Below are 20,488 nucleotides of genomic sequence, written 5' to 3' on the forward strand. Positions count from 1 at the left end.
ACTAATCATATGGACAGGAACTTAATGGTCCGAGAGCTGTTAGACATTTTTGAGTAGGTATTTTAGGCAATCTGAAAATTTTTTCAGGTGACTCTTCCACGATAGCCTAATACAAAAATGCCGGTCTGGCTGGGGGTAGCGGTTATCTTCCCCAAAAATCCCCCCAAAGTTAAAAAAGGTTAAAAATTGTTATTACAAAAAACATCATTGACGTGGCTTTAAAGTAAATAGAAAAAAAGAATGTGTGTGTACTTTGTACGCACGTAAGAGGTTTTACTTGTATTATGTGATTTCAACGAAATAAATAAATACTTTCGAACAGTTTATTTATATTTTATTTAAAGACTAATCTAATTTTTACTTAGTATTTTCCAAAAAATTTTATTAAAACAATACCAAAAATTAAAAAAAGAATAGAGAACACCCGGATTTGAACCGGGGACCTCTTGATCTCCAGTCGAACGCTCTACCACTGAGCTATACTCCTTTTGTTTGTGCGGATGCGGATTACAAGATTTCTCCGACATGGTGTCAAATAGACCAAGTGAAGTATAAAAATACTTTAAATATTACTACTTACTATCTTATTCCCGAGGTAGACAAATCCAAAGATACAAAAATCATAATAAATATATTTACTAAAAACACTATTAATATAATTCTTTCCAAACATTTTGTCTGTGTGCGCATGCGCGCAGAATAATAAAAATTCACTCCCAATCGCTCCTAAAGAAGTATAACTTCAAAAATTCGAATATAAAGAAAATAAACAGGCCAGGCGATATGCGAGAGATTTTAACTCAGCAAGATGCTTGCATGGGCGCCCCATGACTATTTTCAGGGGGTGCATCTGAACTTCAGAAGATTGCATCTGAATCTGTACATACTATTAACCGGTATAAAATATACAACTATACATGCATAGTTATGTACTTTCTTTCCGGACAGGGGGGTGCAATTGTTATTTTGACGGGGTATTTTTTAATATTAAAAATAAATATTCTACTTTTGGTGAAATTTTCTAACTGCCAGGTGATCAAACAAGTTACGCGTGTATGTGAATGAAAAGCGCTATAGGTAAGCAGCAGTGTGAGAGTATACCGATAGCTGCTTGCTTCCTCTATCGCAGCGAGTCCGTTCGCCCGAGAAAAATCACGTGACCTGGCGATACTCATGTTATTGTGCCTCAAAATGTTGGAGTAATTATTATGTCTTTTAGATTTTTAAGCAACTTTTTATTAATTAAAGGAAAATAATACGTAGGTATTATACAATAGATTTTGAAAATATGATAGAAAAGATAAATTTATTATTACAAATATGTAGGTAGAAAAGTATAAAAATATAAACTAAATTAATTCTGGGTCCGAATTTTGTACTTCTTCTTCTAACTCTTCATGTGAGCTAAAATGTTCATTTTCTTCTTCTTCGTCAGACTCCCTTCGAGACGCAGATTCCTCTTCTAGACGATTTGTAAATATAGACCAGCAAATGACCATTTTGGAGTGTAATTTTCAGGGGCAACTCCGAATTGCATGAACATTTGGATTTAGGTTCTACTTACCCTCCACTTCAAAGTTGATGTTGTGTCGTTGGTTGCTTTCACTTGGGGGTGCCAATCACCCCTTCCCGGGAGTGAAATAACATACATTCAAGATAAACCCGGAAATCGATAAATTGACTGATTCTAAGCAACTTTCGTTCTATATAGTTTTTGATGTAAGTCAACACTTTTTGAGTTATTTGCGATTGAAAATGTTTATTTTTTTACAAGAAAACTACGTTTTTAGACGGTTTTTCGCAAATAACTCAAAAAGTTAATATTTTATCGAAAAAAATATTCTATTCAAAAATGTAGCTTATAAAAAAAGGAAAAAGGGTGTTAGGTAACGTCTATAAATCGAGTCAAAGTAAAGTTGTAGCTCATGAAAAATACGTTCTTATTCGTCTAATTCCAAATCGAAAATTTTAACTTGAAATCACCGAAAAAATAAGCAATTTTCGGGAAAAACTTATTAAAATTTTTTAGTGTTTGAAAAAAGCTTTATTTTTAGGTTTTACAAAAGTTTCTAGCATCAAAATAAACGAGTTATACTGAAAAAAAAGTTGGCCAATTTTTTTTGGTAACAAAAATCGTGAAAATCTCCCTCTATTTAGCAACCTAAATAAAATTAATAGTTACCGATTTACCATTTACTTTAAATGTATGTGTATTGTTTATATGATCTGTAAGTTTAACCGTTTTAAAGTATGTACTTAATTTTGAAGTAATTTAGTTTTATAGTAAAAAAATTTTTGAAGATCTTCTTTAGCGGCGAATCGATTGAGGGTAAAATTGTACATAAATCTGCGCGCCTGCGCACACTGACAGTATGTAGTTCTGACAGTTTGTAGTTCATTGCTAATCTTTCAAGATAGGTATGTATGTATCTGTAGCCGTGCAAATAAGTCATTAAAAGAATATATTAGTGTTTTTAGGAAATGTATTATTTATTACAATTCTTGTGTTTTTGGATTTGTGTTTCTCTGTAGTAAAATAATAAAATATTATGGAAGCATAACATTTTTACACTATATGTCGCCGTGTTGTGTAATTATATCCGAAACTTACATGTCAATTCCTAGGGCCTCGCTGGAGTAGTGGGTAATGCGTTAGCACTGAGATTGGAATGACGCGGGTTCAATTCCTGGGCGATTCATATTTTTTTTTATTTTTGGTTATTTTAATAAAAAAAATTTGAAAGTGGTAGATAAGAAAGTTAGTTTGATTTTTAAATAAAATACAAATAACTTTTTAAGTATATTTACTTCGTTTAAATTACCTATTATATATAATAGAAGAATATCTTCTTACGTGCGTACAAAGTACACACACACATTATTTTTTTCTTAATATGCTATTGATTATGTTCAAAATAAGAGAGCTAAAAGGAACTGCAACTTTAACGGGATTTTTTTTATCTGATATGGTCAATTAACCTTTAAGTTTGAAAAACCGCGGAGTGCTACCATTTAAATGGGTGCGTTTTTGAGAAAGGGTGAATTAGTCCCTAGGCACAGGGTGAATTAGGGTGAGTTCTATGCACTTTTGATACAAACCCGTCTATAGGAAAATTATTCCAGGTTAAATTTCCTATCGGGTATCACATTTTAAAGTCAAAAATATTTTTTTTTTACAAAAATATATTCAAAAGAAATCAAGAAAAAAACGCAAGAGAAAGCAATTTTGTTTTTCGCCCCATAACTGTTTTCCACGGGGATATAGGTATAGGCATTGCTTAGGCGAAAAGTAACTTCCATCCTTCTTCTTTAAAATGAAGTTTGGTAGAAGTCTGTTGGATTTATAGTTTCCGAAATATGATTTTTCAAAATTCGCCGCTCGCAGCATTGTTGGGCCATTTTCCTCATTATTTCGCATACATTGTTCCGTAAATTTTTTCTACGCATTTCTAGGTATATACAATAGTACATTTATTGGAAATAGAAGTCAATTACCTTTAGAAAGGTTTATTGTGTAAGGTTATACGGTTCTTTTTAAGCAAGTTATGCTTTTTCAAGGTTTTATACTTTTAATTTAATTTTTGATATTTTTAATGATTATTTTTAAAATTTCTCATTCTGACTTTTTTTCTTGACCTTTAGGTATGTATATACATACATTGTGGAATAAAAAAAGCTTATTTTCTTTTCTTTAAAATGGTGTATTGCAAAAAATTGTAGGACTATTTTTAAACAAGATATCCATAGAATATCCAAGGGTATCCGTAATTTGAGAAAAATTTTATTTTTTTTTATTTTTTTCAATTAGAAGAATATAATTGCATATTATAACGTAATTTTTAATTCTAAATAACTTTTCTTAGTAAAACCTCCGTTAACCGAAACATCGTTTAACAGAAACGGCTGATTTCGTTAATAGAAAGTAAATTTTTATCGCAAAATGGAAAGAATTTGATGTTAATTTGTCAACATTGCTTTCATACAACTAAAGAACGCAATTAAATATACAACACATTACGAATTCACCTCATAGTATTTTTTAATACCAACTGTGCTCAAGAATACTAGGTAATTTGATATAAGAAAGATACAAAAATCAATGTTATTTTTAACAGAAATTCTTGTTATCCGAAACGACCTTCCCCCCAATTATTTCGGTTAAAAGAGGTTTTACTGTAACACTCTTCGATATTGTGAAATATAAAGGTACTTTACTCTTGAGCGAAATTCGTATTTTTAACATACCTCGTACATTATTGATAAAATTTTATATTGGCTGATTGCATCTTAGGTTTTAGACTATGTAGAGCATTTTATAAACAATAATTTCTTTCATAAAGTTACAAATAAAAAAGTTTTCCATATGGTTCCAACTTAGTGGGACCTATTGCATGTGTATACGTCACATTTTGAAAAAGCATATCTTGTGTAAAAGGGCTGGCGTAGCGCAGGCGGTAGTATGCTTGCCTCGCATGCTGGTAGGCCGGGGTTCAAATCCCACCGCTGCCGCCAAGAACAACTAGACATTTTTAAAATGTCTATAGGCCCCAGGTCGACTCAGCCTGAATAAAATGAGTACCTTGAGCAAAACCAGGAGTAATAATAGGGGGTTGAAGCGTAGCACTGACCTTCCTTGTATACCGTAGGCCCTAGATATAGCAGACTACCCTAGATATCTACGGGAGACTATTATTATTATATCGTGTTTAAAAATAGTCCTAGAATTGTTTACAATACATCATCTTAAAGTAAAGAAAATAAGCTTTCTTTTTTATTGTACAATGTATATAGGGTGTCCAGAAACTCTACCGAGAAAGGAAGACGGGAGATTTTTTAGATAATTTTAAGATAATTTAACCCAATTCACCTAGTCCGAAAATGCTTCCTAAGGGAGCTACAGCTCTTTGAAGATGGCGTCATGTAATTAGTTTTTCTTAAATAACTCCATAACGCTTCTACTTAAAAAAACGAAAATTGGTATGCCTATTTACTTTCCAGAAAGGAATCGATTCCATTGATTGTGAATTTCTAGTACCGGTCATAGGCGTCCGTTTTGGGTAGGGCAACGGTTATTTTATCGCATAACTTTTTTGCCTTTAACTTTTAAGTCTTTTTGATAGTGGATTATTAAATTGTGAGCTATTCTAGTACTAAACGGTACTCTTGCTTTAAGTCGGTAGAACACTCCGTTTTCTAGAAAAATCGATTTGAAAATTTTTCGTTTTTGGAATTTGAAAAAAATTTAAAAAAATTTTCAAAAAGAAGACGATGTATTTTATTAACTTAAAGCAACACTAACTTTTAGTACTCGAATACCTCATAATTTAGTAATCTAGTGTCAAAAATGCTTAAAAATTAAGGACAAAAAGTTACGCTATAAAATAACTGTTGACCTACCCAAAACGGACGCCTATGACTGGTACTAGAAATTCGCAATTAATGAAATCGGTTCATCTCGTGAATATAAATAAGTGTACCAGTTTTCGTCTTTCTAAATAGGTTTTTTTTGAAATTTTTTTTTTGGAATTCAAAGAACGAAGAATTTTCAAATCGATTTTTCTAGAAAACGGTGTGTCCTACCGGCTTAAAACAAGAGTACCTTTTAGCACTAGAATACCTCACAATTTAATAATACAGTGTCAAAAATGCTTAAGAATTAAATTCAAAAAAGTTATGCGATAAAATAACCGTTGTCCTGCCAAAAACGGACGCCTATGATCGGTACTAAAAATTCGCAATGGATGGAATAGATTTATCTCTGGAAGATAAATAAACGTACCAATTTTTATTTTTCTATATAGAAGCGTTCTGGAGGTATTTAAGAAAAACTCATTACAAGACGCCATCTTCAAAGAGCTCTAGCTCCCTTACAAAGCATTTTCGGACTAAGTGAATAGGGTTAAATTGTCTTAGAATTATCAGAAGAATCTTCTGTCTTCGTTTGTCGGTAGAGTTTCTGGACACCCTGTATATTTACAATATACAATAAAAAAAGTTATAATGAGAAATTTAAAAATAATCGTAAAATACATCAAAAATCATTAAAATATAAAATTTTGAACAACCATATCTTGCTTAAAAATAGTCATAAAGCCTTCTACAAAAGACCATTTTTACGGCAATTGACGTTTCTTCCTATTAAATGTAACATTGTTTATACCTAAGGCTACGTCCAAAAAAGTTATAGAACAGTATTTCCTTCAGAGTTGAGACTTCTGAGCTTCACCGATGAGGCATAAGGATGCTGAAATGGCTATATGGAGATGGTGGTCCAACTCTGAATCAAATATAAACAAAACCTGCCTTGATCATTTTTATCTTTATAGAACAATGTTTGAGAAGTATCAAGGAAAATGGACCAAAATCGCTGTGAGTGGCGAACTTTGAAAAATCATATTTTGAAAACTGTATTTCATAGAGACTTCTACTAAACGTTACATATTTTAAAGAGGAATGATGGAAGTTTTTTTCTGTGAAGCAACGCCTATACCTAAATCCCCGTGGAAAAAAGTTGTGGGGCAAAAAACAAAATTACTATCTTTCGTGTTTTTTTCTTGCTTTTCTTTTGAATATATTTTTGTAAAAAAAATATTTTTACCTTTAGTATGTGATGTTTCGATAGAAAATTTAATCTGGAACAATTTTCCTGTAGACGTATTTGTACCAAAAGTGCATAGAACTCACCCTAATTCGCCCTGAGCCTAGGGACTAATTCACCCCTTTCTCAAAAACGCACCCATTTAAATTTAGAGGTCCATTGACTCTAAGAAATAATAAAACCCCGTTAATGTTGTAGTTCCTTTCTAAAATACATAATCAATAGCCTATAAATCTTGGAAAGATTTCCTTTTTTCAAATTAACTTAAAAAGTATTAGTGATACGAAAAATCTTAAAGAGTAAAAAAATGTAGGTTTGCTGTTATAAATATGCTAGTTTCGTTTTGTTTTTATGTAAGAAAAATATTGGTTAAGATATGGCTGTTAAAATTTGCATACAGTCGGAAAACTATCTAGTCATGTCGCCAGGGGGCTACAACGGCCTCCTTTATTCAGATGGACTTACCCAAGTTTTTTTTATGTATTTTGACCTGTAGAATACGACTTTTTGGGTAACAGTTGATCCGGATGTCGATAAGATTGTTATAGACAAAGAACTTGAGGAACTACATAACAGCGATTTCTCGCAAAGCAAAACATTTTTTGTATTTTTTGGGTCATTCTTAGCAAAAAATGTTCCTACAAGTTTTTTCGTAGGATGCACAGTTTTCGAGATAACCGCGGTTGAACTTTAAAAAAATCGAAAAATTGCAATTTTTGAACCCGAATAACTTTTGACTAAAAAAATGAAATAGCAATTTTGCTTACCGCATTTGAAAGTTCAAGTCAAATTATATCGGTTTTGATTATTTGCATTGCTAAAAATTTATTTTTTTATTGTTAAACAAAGCTATAAACACCTAGTGCGTGAGTGATGTTTTCAATGATTTCTCATTTAAAATCGAACCAGTAGGTAGAGTAGCTACAAGTGCAAGCGAGGCAATAACTACGTAGCATACATTAAAACGCATGTATTAGGCACGGGAAACACTATGTGTTTATAGCTTTGTTTAACAATAAAAAAATAAATTTTTAGCAATGCAAATAATCAAAACCGATATAATTTGACTTGAACTTTCAAATACGGTAAGCAAAATTGCTATGTCATTTTTTATTCAAAAGTTATTCGGGTTCAAAAATTGCAATTTTTCGATTTTCTGAAAGTTTAACCGCGGTTATCTCGAAAACTGTGCATCCTACGAAAAAACTTGTAGGAACATTTTTTGCTTAGAATGACCCAAAAAATGCAAAAAAATGTTTTGTTTTGCGAGAAATCGCTGTTATGTAATTCCTCAAGTTCTTTGTCTATAACAAACTTATCGACATCCGGATCAACTGTTACCCAAAAAATTCGTATTCTATGGGTCAAAATACATAATAAAAACTTGGGTAAGTCCATCTGAATAAAGGAGGCCGTTGTGCCCCTCCTGGCGACAGGACTAATCGATCTTAATGCATATTGCTTATACACAAAAATAAAAATTTCACAGTATACAGGGTTTGTCATTAAATAGGAATTTTAAATTCATTGTATAAAAAGGGAATGAAATTTTTCAATATTTTGGCAAAGTTAGAAGGGGCCAAATGGAGCTTTCGTCTAATCTAAAAGTAATGTAAATACAATTTCATTTGTATTACAATCAATTACGGTGGCTATATTTTTTGATTTAGAAGGAGCATTTAATAAATCTTGGAAGTACAACATTTTGAGACAATTTCATAAATGGAATATTCATGGTCACTGCTTTGCCTTTATCCAAAACTGTTTAAATAACAGATCTTTTGAAGTGAAAATAAAAAATATCTTTTCATATATTTATAATTTGGAAAATGGTGCACCCCAAGGATCTATACTTAATCCAACACTATTTCTGGTAGCAATAAATGATATAATCAAAAACATGCAAGCACCCTTACAGGTCCGTTTATTACTCTGATGACATAGTGGTATCTACTAAAGGTAAAACTATGTCCTCAATGTCTTCAATCCATCAAAACTTTTTAGATACTCTCTAAAATTGGTCCCATTTTACAGGTTTTCAATGTTTAATAAAAAAATCAATAGGAGTCGTATTCTCTTCACGCTCCTTGCCACAACTCCCAACCCTGAGAATGTATGAGAAACAGCTGTAGTTTAGAGATCATCACAAATTCTTGGGTTTAATCTTCGATTCAAAGCTAACATGGAAAAATCACATCTCGCAACTCATTATTTCCTGTAATAAGAGATTAAATGTATTAAGCTCTCTCTGTAACAAAAACTGGGGCTCAGACCAATCCACTCTACTTCTTCTGTATAAATCTGTAATACCTTCTAAGCTAGATTATAGAGCAATTGCCTATTCCACTGCTAATCAATCTCAACTCAAATCATTAGATATTATTCATAATAAAATATTAGATTAATCACAGGGGCTTTTCCAACTACCCCTGTAGCCAGAATTTATGCTGTTTTAGGAGAACCATCCCTTCATCACCGCCGCATGTTCCTCCCTCTATCACATATGCAGCCTCAATCGCTTGAAACATTTCAAAGCCAATATATCAAAACACAAGTAAATATGTAAACATATTCCAAAATATTCGCTATACTAAAAAACCATAATACGAAGGAATTAAATCCATAATTCAAAACCTAAACATTAATTTTCCGGACCTTTCCTCCTCGCATATTAAATACTCTGAGCTTTGGCTGATCGATTTACTAATATAATGTGATACATCTCTGAAGTATTTTGATAAATCCAATACACACCATTCTGTGATTCGGTCCAAGTTCGAAGCCCTCTTAAAAAATACCCCGACCTCCATAAAATCTACACAGATGTATCTAAATCCGAAGACGGAGTATGGGCATCAATCGTTTCCTCAGAAAACAATCTTCTTTTCCGTCTACCCCCAGTATGTAACACATATTCAGCTAAACTCTACGCCATATACTGTGCTGTGAAACTTCTTAACGAACTTACACTTACAAAAGCCTTCACTCAAAAAAATTTAGTTCGTAATATTGATTAACAGTGATTACTGAATAGTATTTCGTTGTCACAACAATTTAATTTGTTGTTTCAACGAACTTTTAGACATTGACGAATGTATTTGGTTATTGTCACTATGATTGAATAATAATTGTGAGAATAACTAGAGTATATTAATCAATAACACTCAATTTATTCAGCCAATAACTTAGTTTCGTATATTTAATAAATACTGTTAATTTTGGCAGCAACTCACGTTCTTGATTTCGTAGATGACAAGCAATTACCTTGGTTTATCGTGACAACGTACAGATTTCATTAAAACAATGTACAAATGTTGTTATAGTCGGTTCGCTAAACTCAGACGCATCTGGCTAGATATTTTAGTCGATATTTTTTTTGTTTTTTTGTCAATTTTGCAAAAATTGGCAAAATTACTAAATATTTAGTGATTATTAACTATTTAAAAATTATTTTTTGCCAATTTCGCTAAAATTGGCAACATTACCGACTAAAATATCTAGAAAGTTGCGTCTGAGTTTAGCGAACAGACTATAATATAGAGTAATATATGGATTATTGAATAGATGTAAATTGATTGTTGTGACAACGAATGCATTAATCTACTACTGCATTTAATACCCACAATCAATGCGTTCATTTTGACAATAATCGTAGTTATTGAGACAATAAATGTTTTGCTTGACCATTTGAAAGTTAACGGCGTTTCCTTATCGTGATACCCCTAGCTTCTCTGTGTTACCGAAGTGCCGAATAATAATTGCATTTCGTTTTCAAATGTAGTCCGTAGTAGAAGGAAGTTTTTGTGTGTCTATTATCGTGAAATTTCGGTCGAATTCTTTTTAAATGTATTCATTTTTTTCGAATCCCAAGAAAACTAATTATTATTTTTGAAAATTCAAATGCAGAATAAAATATTACAGTATTATCGAGGGTCTGAAGTCCCTGAGAACATCTATAATGATTATTTTAATAAGTCACAGGGGTGAAAAAGAGAAAATTTCGTATGATTTTTAATTTCAAATAGGCATACCATTTAACAGAAACTTTTTGTTTATTCTAAGGGACTTTCTGCCCTCGGTAATAATGTAATATTTTATTCTGCGTTTAAATTTTTCCAAAATACTTATTAGTTTTCTCAGAATTCCAAAAAAAATGAATGCGTTTAAAAAGAATTCGATCCAAATTTTGCACCTGCGCTCTCAAAAAGGATTAAAGTGTTATACATTTTTGGAATCACTATTTCAAACGCTTTTAAATAAGCTGTCACATGACGTACTTTCCCATTAAAAAAAATCAAAGTTACGCCGCGCCTGTCACCTGAAGAGGGATCGTGTAAAGTTCGAAACATTGATGTTATAATATACTTTGATTATTTTAAAAATCGACCTGTCCGAGCGTTTTGCTTATGTGCTAAAAATAAATAAGTTAATAAGGGGGCGGGGGGAATGTAACACTTATTCCAGTACACTGTATAAGTGAAATCATATGAAAAATCACACAGTGTAAAGTCCTTTAGGTTAAGGACAGAAAAGGGGGATTTTAAAAAATTATTATTAATCAATTAATATCATACATTGGGCTATTGAATTCAGTAATTTATTAATATAAAATACGTTCATAGTAGGAATGAACGAAACTGATTGTAAGAATGAATAGAATTGATTGTAAGAAAAACCGTATTTATTGTGGGAATGAACGCAATTAATTGTAACAGTAAACGGAAATATTTGTAGAAATAAACGAAATACGTTAGGAGAAATAACACTGTTATTGACACAACGAATAGTCTTCGTCGGTCAATTAACGACGTTGTTGTTTCAATAAATAGTGTTCGTTGACTCAGTGAACAGAGTTCGTAATATCAATAAATAGTGTTCGTTGACTCAGTGAACAGAGTTTGTAATACCAATAAAGTGATATTATGGTATACCTAATGAATTTCATCCATTCGATAAACGTAATACATTGGCTCAACGAACGAAAATAATGAATTGATGAACATCGTTTTGTTGTCCCAATAAAACCAAGAATTGGACAAATTTTAAGTATTGCGTTTGTTGTCTGAATTAACATTTTTATTGATATTACGTGCCTTTTTCGTTGAGTGTTGATCATAACAGATTCCCTTAGCTCTCTAAAATCATTAAAATACATTTTTCCGAAACATCCTTTTGAAAAGTTGCTAAAATACCAGTTTTCCCAAACTCATGAATATGGAAGAAGCGTCCAATTTTTATGGGTACCCTCACACGTCGGAATAACAGGAAATGAAAAAGCTGACAGGACTACACGAGAGGCAATTTTAAGTGATTTTTCTAATCCTATAGACAAGTGTGTTTCCAGTAACTTAAAAGCTTATTTTAAAAATAAAATGTTGTGCTTGTGGCGAAATGAGGGGTTTCAAACTAATTCTAAGCTCAATAAAATTAAAAATAAGGTTTCTCAGTGGATTCCATCGTCGCTCAATTTTGCTTGCGCGTTTACGTCTAGGACATACCAAGTTAACATACTCATCTTTCAGATCTTTTCACAAAGAATAATCCACCCATATGTGATCAATGTAACGTCCGATTAACACTTTTTAATAAACTGTAGTAAATATGACCAAACTCTATATATAGTCCATTCTTTGACGGTTTTTGCGGTAAATTTTAAAGAACCGCTTGGATTGACTTGAAATTTGGGATACATATAGATAATATGTCAAAGAAAAAAAGTGATATTGTGCCGATGTGTGCTTTTGCTCTGGGGGTGGGTACCACCCCTTCTCGAGGGTGGAAATATGTAACCTCAAAATAACCTCGGAAATTAATAGATATTTCAATTCTGAGTAAAAAATCTTATATACGACTTTTTCGGTAAATTGATATTTAGCAAGTTATTCACGATCGAAATTGATGATTTCCTACATGAAGAATGCATGCTTTTGAGTGGATTTTCAAAAATATCTCTAAAATTATGCATTTTTACGAAAAAGTCATTATAATCAAAAAGAAACCTATTAAATGAGTGAATGGAGTGGTGTTTTTTAAATTATTATAGCAGTAACACAACCTAAATTACAGCCTACTTAAAATCGGGGTTTTTTTAGAATTAACCTTGAATCAAACATTTTATCATTAAATAACGCCAGAAATAGAGATTTTTAGAAAAAAATTATGGAGACATCTTTTAAATATTTTACTGATGCCTTTAAAAGGTGCTATGATAAAAGTGATTTCGATAAAAAATGGCTGAGTTATTACAAAAACAAAACGATTATGTCGTTGAAAAATCAAAAGAGTAATTACTTAAATTGGTGAATTTTCCACAAAAATAAAAATTAACATTATTCTATACACAATTAGGTTTATTTATAGCCTGACTACGCGTTCTGAGATTTTAACCAGTTTAAATTGCTTAGGTTTGAAAAAAATTTAAATTTAGTATTTAATTATTTTTTAATATTTTATAAATGTTTTCCATTTTTCCAAAATTACTTGAAAACTAAAAGAAATCTGAAAAATATATATCAATACTAAAATGTAGTCTTTTTTATACTAAAACTTATTCAGTTTTTTCAATGTCTCTATGGTAAACACTGAGTGAGATATTTATATTTTAAGTTTGCACGTAAGTATGAGAAGCAGTTTTCTAAGCCCTTTGAATCGCATGTTTTAAAAATCAAAGACATCCAGAAAGTTCAGCTTCTGCTTACTATTAACACTTACAATTTTCCACAAAATAAGCTTTGGAACAATGAAATATCTTGATAATTACAGAAGTTATCGTTAAAAAACCACATTGAAACTTACGTCGAATACTTTTTAAGCGTTGATATAAGTATTTTTTTTCACGAAAAAGGCGCATCGTGTGAAAAAAGGGAAGATATATTTTCTGTCATAAGTTAAATAAGTAACTCAAAAATGCTTTTTAATTTGAAATACCTCAGTGGCATACTATTTTTTTTTAATTCAGAGTAGTACCCGTATGGGCGCCAATGATGAATATAAAATTCTTAATATTAAGCCTGTCAATAAATGCGTAATAACTATCTCTTAAAACCCACCAAATTTCATTTCCATATCTCAACCGGTTTTAGAGCAATCAATAAATCTTCACTTTGTAAGAGAAATCTCAACACCCCGTATCTTGGAACTTCATTAGCTACGACACTGGTTCTACTAGGTCTAAAAACTTCATACATACACAAATTTGTTCAGTTTTTTATAATCTATATTTCTGCTCGGAATATTTTTTCGATAAAATACTTACTTTTTGAGTTATTTGCGAAAAACCGTCTAACAACGTGGTTCTTTTGTTGAAAAATGAACATATTCACTCGCAAATAACTCGAAAAGTATTGACTTAGTGAAAAAACTTTATAGAACAAAAGTTGCTTAGAATTAGTCAGTTTATCCATTTTCGGACTGATTTTGGACCTATATTTTTTCACCCCCGATAAGGGGTGAAACTCACCCCCAGGGCAAAAGTACATATCGGTACTATATCACTTTTTTTCCTTAACTTATTAGCTATATGAATGCCAAATTTCATGTCAACCCAAGCGGTTGTTTAAAATTCACAGGTTTTGCAATATTTTAACGTGAGTGAATGATCTAATAAATCTATTTGTAGGGGTAATTTATAAGGGTTGAAAATATTAAATACTTAAACTAAATTGCAAACATAAAATAAAGTTTAGATCACTACAAAATACATTATTACTTAATTTATAGTTACAAAATATTTTTAAACAAATTTTTATTTAGAGGGTAGTGTTTAAGGGTTTAAAAATAGTTATAAACTATAAAATACATTTCAATATGAGAAGCAATCAAATTCCTATATTTAACATACTATTTAACGTACCTACACATAATTTAGATTTAAATAACGCTTATATCGGCTGTTTTTAATTTTTGGTAAAAAAGGGTAGTTTCCACCCCTTAAAAATAAAAATCACATATTGTAGTCATATCACTTTTGAAGAGAAGGATAAGATGAGCTTATTTGCAAAATTTCTCCTAAATTGTAGCGGTTCTTTAGAATTTAGAGGTCTTGCAATATTTTATTGTTAACGAACGGACTAATAAACCTATATCCCAAACTCTCTATCAGAAGCTCTAGGTCAAACCTGTTCCTATGATAATAATGTAGTTAATTCTAAGATAAATAAACATTTTGTATAATCTGTAGTTATTTACTTTTGTTATTTATATTTTGTTCCGTCGCTAATATAGTCTGGGCTGATTATCGGAGAATAGGCCATTTTTGGGAAAAGTTATTTACCAGCAATTTTATTGCTGGAATCGAATTATAAGATCCTATATATTAATATTATAGGTATGCAAAGTCCTCAGATAGTATGCTACTTTTTTTATAAACAAAATGGCGCACGAAAATCGTGTTTTTTTCAATTATTGCTCTATAACTCCGAAGATTTTAACTTTACAACAAAAACACCCAAATAAAAATTCACCGTGATTAAATTCTGCACAGAGACGCGTTTTTTCCGATCTGCTTCGACGAAAATTTTCCTCGGAAAATGCGGGTTTTCCCAACAAAATCTTTAATTTTCAAATAAAGTTTTAGATAAGTAATTATCTACCAATAATTAAATAATTTGGTGACATAAAATCCTTTTTGGTTTAGATTATAGTTCGAGAAGCTGATGAAAATTAAACGAATATTTTAGCAACAATTCAATTGTAAATTAATAATTTACGGTCGCAATAATAACCAAAATAATTATGATACACTGATCAAGCTTTGAAATCTTATAAAGATGAGATGCCTATTTAATATTTTGTCGACAAAATATGAATTTTTTAATTTTTTGCATAATCTTTAAATGTTAAAAAAAATAGTTATAAACAAATTAACGTTTCTCAGAAAGTTTTTATTATATTATAATTTAAAAAAGTAGCTAAAATGGGCATTTTAAATATCTTTAAAATGAATGCTGTTGTAAAAAAGTTATGAAACACCAAAGTAATCATATGATTACTACTGTGTTTATACTTTTTTTTAATTCTTTCAAAGCACAGAAGTGAGTTTAAAGTACAAGCTAATTATTTACAAAAAAATATCGATTATCAGTTTAATAGTTATATTTTAATTAAAGATTATAAATATATTTTTTTGTAATTTACACGCGCGAAAGTAGAGTAACACAGTACTGTAGCTAACATTTTCACTCGGAGCGACGACCGGCCGCGTGATGTACACTTTTAATAAATAATGCATGCTGCGTGTCAGTCGCTTCGAGTGAACATTTTAGCTCCGACTCTGTATCAGGCCTACGTTTGCGCTAAAAATTACAAAAAAAAAAGTGTTTTTAATCTTTGATTAAAATATAACCATTGCAGTAATTTTTGACATTCTTTGTGAGTAATTAGGTTGTACCATAGACTCACTTTTAAGCTTTGAAACAATTAAAACTAATTATAAACAACGGAGATTTCCTATATTTATTTTGCTGTTTCATAATTTTTTCGCAAATGGTTGGAAAATTTTTTTAAAGCATTCATTTTCAAGACCTGTGAAATACGCATTTTAAGTATTTTTTTAAATTAGAATATAATGAGCAATATCTGAGAATTGTTAATTTGTTTATAACAATTTTTTTGAAACATTTAAAGATTATGCAAAAAAATGAAAAATTTATATTTTGTCGACAAAATATTAAATAGGCATCACACCTTTATAATCTTTCTAAGTTTGATCAATGTCTCATGATTATTTTGGTTGTTGTTGTGATCGTAAATTGTTAATTAACAATTGAATTGTTGCTAAAATATTCGTTTCATTTTCACCGGCTTCTAAATTTATAATCTATAACAAGAAAGCTTTTATTTCACCAATCTATATAATTATTGATAAATAATTACTGGCCCAAAAAATTTATTTGAAAATTCGAGATTTTGTTGGGAAAACCCACATTTTCCGAGGAAAATTTTCGTCGAAGCAAATCGGGAAAAACATGTCTCTATGCAGAATTAAATTGGGCTGAATTTTTATTTGAGTGTTTTTGGTGTAAAGTTAGAATCTTCGGAGTTATAGAGCAATAATTGAAAAAAATAAGATTTGTCGGCGCCATTTTGTTTATAAAAAAAGTAGCACACTATATGCGGACTTTGCATACCTATATTAATAATATATAGGATCTTATAATTCGATTCCAGCAATAAAATTGCTGGTAAATAACCTTTCTTTGTACTTTACTACAAAAAAAAGAAAAATTTATATTTTGTCGATAAAATATTAAATAAGCATCTCATCTTTATAATCTTTATAAGTTTGATCAATGTATCATGATTATTTTATTTATTATTGCGATCGTAATTTGTTAATTAACAATTGAATTCTTGCTAAAATATTCGTTTAATTTTCACCGGCTGCTGGAATTACAATCTACACCAAGAAAGCTTTGATGTCACTACGTTATTTAATTATTGATTAATAATTACTTACCTAAAACTTTATTTGAAAATTAGAGTTTTTGTTAGAAAAACCCGCATTTTCCGAGGAAAATTTTCGTCGGAGCAAATCGTGAAAAACATATCTCTATGCAGAATTTAATTTCGGTGAATTTTTATTAAGCTCTTTTGGTTGTAAAGTTAAAATCTTCGGAGTTATAGAGCAATTATTGAAAAAAATACGATTTGTCGGCGCCATTTTGTTTATAAAAAAAGTAGCACACTATCTGCGGACTTTGCATACCTATATTATTAATATATAGGATCTTATAATTCGATTCCAGCAATAAAATTGCTGGTATATAACTTTTCCATGAATTTTGCTAATTAGCCCAGAGTAATAACCCTTTCGTGGATGCGACTTCTTTTTCTAATAAAAAAAATTACTGTGGCGTAATTTCATATCAACGTAGTGATTTAGAGAGTTAATAGCTTCACATAATCAGTCGTAGCGCGCTATAAGGGAGGAGTTTTTGTATTTTTTGATTTGCTTAAAAAGTGCTGTACAAGAGCAAAAAGATTTATTGCGTTTGAATGTAGCTAGTAAAACAAAACCTCGTTTCAGAAAACTGCTTTAAATATTATTGTTTATTATAATTTCCAATCCAAATCATTTCTAAACAAAAAGTTAAAATGCTGATACCTATTAAAACGATATACACAAAGAATACGCTTTGTAATGTATCAAGTTTTAGAGCTTTAAAGTAAAAATTATGCTTCTTCTGTGCAACTGCCACTGCAATTTTAAACTGTTGTTTATAGATTTTATATTGATACTCAACGAATCCCGCTTCCTTGAGAATTGTGAGTTTTCTGTTAAATATCTTCAGAAGAGGATGTCCCTTTCTAAATGCAAATGAAAAAGATGGAGTACTATGGAAATCTTGGATTAATACGTTTATAAGGGAGACTCCGCCTTCGTCTACATAAGAATGGGGCACGACATATTCAAAAAACTTTAAAAGAAGAGGTGATACTGTATTTTTCTCATAAGCTGTCATATTAACACATTTCCAGTAGTCGGAACTTATTATCAAATCACTGTTGCAACCCAGGTTATACTCAAAAGGATCCTTTGATTGCTTATAAGTATCAAAAATAGCTTTATTGGGCAAACAGACCTTAAAATTATGTTTGAGTATATCTACACGGCGTTTGATAGAGTTATAATCCTTATTTTTTCTTAAAATATCAAACATTTGACTCTTGTAGATAGAAGTGAATATCAACACAAATATAAGATAGTTGATGAAAATAATCTTAATAGATTTCTTTTTAGGATAAATATTAACAGTACCTTCAAAGAGCAAAGACAAGAGAAATAACAGAATATTAGTCTGTTGTTTACCAGGTATCAAATAATCTATTAGCGAAATTACTACAGCTATAGATAAAAGTAAGAGAAAAAAATATGCCCAAACCAACTTTGCGAACTCTCCATAAAATATTGTCCAGTTTTTGGTAATTAATATGTTTGGTGTGATAAAGACTAGTTTATCTACCGTGATATCCACTGTTCGATCCAAGGAATGAGTTTCGATACGAGGTTTTGTAGCAAGCAAAGCTCCATAAAAATCATATGTGCGATTGGATAAAAATTCCGGAGAAACTTCAATAGCAGTAGTACGATTTTTTGACTTTATAAAATTTAGCTTAATATTTATTTTTTCTGCAACTATATTTAATAGTTCAATATGAATTCCTTCAGTTGAACTTATGACAAATGGTGCATCAGTGTTATAAAGTACGTTAAGGGAATCATACTTTTTGACAAATACTTTGTTTATCTTGTCTTTTATTTTAGTCGGATCCTTTTTTTGTTTTGGGCATGTATCAATTAACTGATGACTGGCTGACACCATCTTATATATTTCATAGTTATCTCTTTTGGAATTTAGTATGACAAATAATGCTTTGGTAATAAAATACTGTTCAAGAGTGTTAATTATGTCTTGGTCCACTTTCTGTACAATAAGAATAAAATAATAAAAATTGTCTAATATTTTCAATTTATGTAAGTCATTTAAAATTTCTGACGCATTTCCTGACAGAAGGTATACAGTCGGAAAATTTGTTGAAAGTTTGCTAATATCATTACTTCTTAAGAAAACTACAGAATATTTTTTAATTCTTATATTTGTGTTTACCGCGTAGACGAGTTTTTTATCTGGATGTATATAATCCAACAATTTGTTTACACAGGTTTCAAAAATATTTGTATTATTTTTAATTGAAATTTGTGCTTCTGTAAAAATTATACCACCGATTAACATAAAAAGTATAAGCATTTTTTGAACTTACATATGACCAAAATGAACAAAGTAAAATATAAACGAATGATTTTATATATTTATATCCAATATGGTTCCAAAATTCCAAATTTGACCCAGTTTCGTTAGTCATATCGCTTTTTTAAGAAGAAATAATTCTATGTAATTTAATACTCATCATTAATCAATACAAAAAGGTACGGTAATTTATAGACATCAGAGAAAACAAAAAGACATCGAGTACTAAAATAATAAAAGGATTTACATGAAAAAGTAGCAAAAAAAAATACGAGTCCTAACAACTATATTATATTGGGACAAACTAAACTACATGCCTAATACTGATAGTTGATGCTCTATTTTTTCTAATAATGTTTATTAATGTGATCTATGTAATTGGGTGATTCCATTTCAAATCACTCAATTTTGGATCAAAAAAACTTTTGTATCTCCGATTTGTCTCAAAATTGGTATATTATAGCATCTGCGGGATGTAGAAATAAAACATTTAGGGTCAAATTGTCTTCTTCGTCTTCTTCGTCTTCTTCGTCTTCTTCTTCTTCTTCTTCTTCTTCTTATTCTTCTTCTTGTTCTTCTTTTTTCTCAAAATGATATTTTAAGCGATTTTACAGTGATTTGGTATCTATTTAAACAAAATTTGCATTTTCTATCGTAAAGTATTAATTCAAAACATAATATTTTAATAGAAGAGACTCAAAAATGTCATTATATGGCATTATAACAAGTTATTTTAATTCAAAACAAGTTTTTAATCAAACTTTATAGTGTAGAAAACGTTAAAATATCGTTTTTTTACATTTTTCTCCATTCCCAAAATACATCATAATCGATTTGGCTGATAATTTGCCCACAGAGAGCCAAAACATAGACTAATAGTCTAGTAAAATAAAATTACATTACATGTAAATCAAAATGTAAATTCGTACAGGTTGAAACAAATTTTATATCAAAGTTTAGGTGGGTACAAAAGATATTTTCAAGAAAGTATCCAAATCATACAAGGGGATCATTGTTTAAATAATTAAAAAGGGGTCATTTTTGCAAAAAAAAATCATTTTTTTAGCTGCTGAGGTCATTCAATTACCAGTGAAGGTCTATGGGATTTTTTTCTGCAAAGTGGAAGGGTAAGTCTTTCACA

General features: G+C 30.4%; 1 non-coding gene across 1 annotated transcript; it reads right to left on the reverse strand.

The window, feature by feature from the left end:
* Window positions 1-415: 415 nt before the first annotated feature.
* Trnas-gga (transfer RNA serine (anticodon GGA)) lies at window positions 416-487 on the reverse strand. The gene has a single exon. It is a non-coding gene; the product is annotated as a tRNA-Ser (tRNA).
* Between the last annotated feature and the right edge of the window lie 20,001 nt (window positions 488-20,488).

This window comes from Diabrotica virgifera, chromosome 7 (genome assembly GCF_917563875.1).
Source record: "Diabrotica virgifera virgifera chromosome 7, PGI_DIABVI_V3a".
NCBI lineage: Eukaryota > Metazoa > Arthropoda > Insecta > Coleoptera > Chrysomelidae > Diabrotica > Diabrotica virgifera.